The 3,435-nt window shown below is 36.0% G+C and overlaps 1 long non-coding RNA gene across 1 annotated transcript in view; it reads right to left on the bottom strand.

The window, feature by feature from the left end:
• Positions 1-545: 545 nt before the first annotated feature.
• LOC111088907 overlaps positions 546-3,435 on the bottom strand; it is a 10,565-nt gene continuing 7,675 nt past the window's right edge. The window contains exons 2-3 of the long non-coding RNA XR_002613280.1: positions 1,070-1,147; positions 546-804 (exon numbers count right to left, since the gene is read on the bottom strand). This is a non-coding gene — a long non-coding RNA (uncharacterized LOC111088907). The remainder of the gene's footprint in view (positions 805-1,069; positions 1,148-3,435) is intronic.

Below are 3,435 nucleotides of genomic sequence, written 5' to 3' on the forward strand. Positions count from 1 at the left end.
GTTTTATAAAATGGTTACGCTATCGTCCAGGTAGAGAACTTCAGTCTTTCTCACTATACATATAAGAGTTGTGATTCTTGCTTCTTTTTGTAATTTATAGACAATGACTATTTAGTATTTAGTTACTGTTGTGTACGAGATGTGTCTTTATCGGCTGTACTTTGTGTCATTTTATAATATCTATTATCTGTACAAATCAGGTGTACAAAGTCAATATTTAGATACAAAGGTGTACTTTGTTAGAGTGGCTTGTATCAAATTAGGTCAAATAGTTGAATCCATAAAGGTGGGGTGATGACTGATAAGTTAGATTAAAAACGAACGATCACCGGAAACAGAAAGACGACAATCACTGATGGAAACTTGTAGCAAACACCTTTTCATTAATAATAAATTATGTTGCTTTACAACAGTGGAAATATTGTAATATTATTCAACACTAAACTGAGGTGTTATATTGTTACTTTGATAAAAAAAAAAATACGGGTTCCAAGTATTTTTATAGTTAGAAAAAGTTAACATTGAAAACACATTACACCCAATTTTACAATGAATTTTGATTATCAGAGTAGGCTGGATTTAAAGAACACTTGAATCCCAAGACAGGTTTTCATAATGGCCGAGTGTGCTCGGACTTTGAATGCGAAGATCTGAGGTTTGTGGCGTGTTGTTGCAAAATCGAGATCTGCACTTTAGGTCCTTGGTTGCACTGGACAGGTGACGGTCACATTTCACGATTCTGTCAGAGAAGAGTAGCCCGAAAGTAGGCGGAGGGTGCTGTACACTAACTGCCTTCCTTCTAAACTATTAACTTAAAAGTAAATACACTTTATATATATATATATATATATATTCAATTTTAAAACCGAACTATTGTAAAATAAGCAAGAGATGAAAGCAATGTAACACTTTAATACTGCTATATTTTACCGTTTTGTAATTACATAATAATACATTTTCACTCAGTTGTACTCAAGTAAACGTTTTAAGATTTTTTTGCAGTTGGCTGTAGGTAGTTAACATCCTTGTAAACTTGCATTAATCCTCGGCTCGGGCCAAGGTTACATACCACAGTGGCCAGTCCGTAGAGCTTCTTCTTTCTTGGTCATGCTTTTGTGTCATTGCTTGCATCAGATTTGCTTCATACCTAGAAGTGTAGAAGTTTGTACAAATTAGTATGAGGTGAGAATTAATGTACTATTGGATATGTAAAATGAGAATGATCACAAAGTTTGGTATCCTAGCAATGTGGGATACTACACTAAAACTATGGTGGTCTGACTTTCTATCTTCATTTATGAAGAAGTCTGAATTTTCGCGATACTTAGTATCTACCTGTTGGTTTCAGTTTTGCTTGAATATCACCGAAATGTAGACTTTCTGCATGTGTGAAACATCAAGCAGTTTTCCCTCACATTTCATAGAACCGGATACATTATTTCAGGATAGGGATTAAAGTTTAAATTAAAATGCCTTATTTCGAAAGACTTCAGAAACTTACCATAGTGACATCATGTGGTTCAGAAATTCACTTCAGTGAGTTGTGAAACTGATACTTGGAGAGAGAAAAAAACACGTATAAGCCAGTAAGGGATAACATAAATAATAGTAAAATTGCAATAACTTAGTACCTGTCAGGATATTGTTATGTAATAAAACTGTGCTTTGAGTTATTTACCAATCTGCCCTGGGTGCGGGTTGAACGTATGGCAGAACTCTGGATATTAGAGCTGGCAAGTCAATTTTCAATCAGAACGATACCACAAAATATACCTTGCACTTTAAGTTGTGTGTGCATTACAAGAGTGAAAGTAAATCCCTTAGCATGGATAATGGGCTGGTAGAATGCTGCTGACTGGCTGTCTTCTTTGTGGTCAGTAGTTCAAAATTAAGGATGACGGGAGATATCCTTAGTAGCTTTGCATAAATACAAAATACAAATAACCCTGGACCAAGCACGGCCTAGTGGTTAGCATTCTGGTCTATGAATCCAATAATCTGGGGTTCTCACCTATAACCGCCCAAAAGAGTCCTGCTTCACACTTTGGGACAGTGAGTGCGTTATAAGAGTGACAGTCAAATCCCACTATTCGATAGAGTACCCCACGAGCTGACAGTGGGTGATGCTGACTAGTTTCCTTCCCTCTAGTCTATAACATCAAAAATATGTCTAACGCAGATAGCTCTCGAGTAGCTTAACGCGAAATTCGACAAAAACAACAAACAAATATACCATTTTCCTCTAAAAGAAAAAGAGATTTCACAGTTAAGTTTTACCTTGATTGGGACAGTTTCCTTCACTGTGTGATATTTCTTTAGTAAAACTAATTTTTCCCAAGAGTAACAAGTCCTACAGAATAACAGAAGATTCGATCAGGAAATATATTGGAAAGTAATTCTGATTTTTTAAACTGAACTGATTGGACATAATGGAAAAGACACAGTGAAAACAACCTTTCTTCAGTAACACAATCAAGTGTGTGTGTATATTGTTGCGTCAGCGAGGTCACGTGACTAGTATCACGCCACGTTTTCTAGAAATATCCTGTTCCTTCAAGAATGCCCTAGCATTTACTAGATATGTGTTAGTCTTGTATATATAAGACGTTCACAACGTGACGGGACAACAAGGTAATGAGTAATTGAACTGCAGAGAGTGTGTAGTTGAACGGAGTATTGTTGAAGTTGAGCTCGTGAGACGTTTGTTATAGCGAGACTGTTGAAATTAAGTGTATCGTAAAGTTGTATTCGGAAAGAATAAACCAGTTTTATTTAAGAAAGGACTTGTGTCTCTAAAGTTTAGTCGGAAAGAATTTACGGAAAATTAACTAACGAACGGAGACGTAACAATATGTTTATTTGGACGGAGAACAATGCCTTTACTGGATAGAGAGACTTCTGTTAAAAATCTGTATGAACTGAGAAAATATAACATTATATCATAACATGATATATTAAGGCTGTACCTTCCCAATGCGATTTTACTATCCATGTGACTGTTGGTTATTCACATTGAAAATAAGGCAGGCCATGTCCTCTAGACATCAACTGACTGCCAGTGGAAAGGCTTACTGTCTAATTTCACAAATAATATCTACAATTTTGCAGAAACCTTTTCCACGGGAAGACAAAGGTAATACCTTAGGTAAATGACACAGCTAGAATGAACTTAATTGCTTTCTTGACCAACGTGCTATTTGAAAATCACAAGTACCTCTACAACTGAAAATTTAAAAAAAATTCCATTTTAGCACGAGTGGGAGATGGTACTAAATATACGGTGTGCCTGCATACCAAAACTGCTGTAAAGTCAAATACTATCTCCGAAATCGGTTTCATCTGGTCACTTTTATTGCAATGACAAATACATATTTTTACTGCTACATGCAGGTCTAGTCTAACTGATGAGAAGTGTTGCGTCAGCGAAGTCACATG

Source organism: Limulus polyphemus, unplaced genomic scaffold (assembly GCF_000517525.1).
Source record: "Limulus polyphemus unplaced genomic scaffold, Limulus_polyphemus-2.1.2 Scaffold4709, whole genome shotgun sequence".
In the NCBI taxonomy this organism is placed as follows: Eukaryota; Metazoa; Arthropoda; class Merostomata; order Xiphosura; family Limulidae; genus Limulus; species Limulus polyphemus.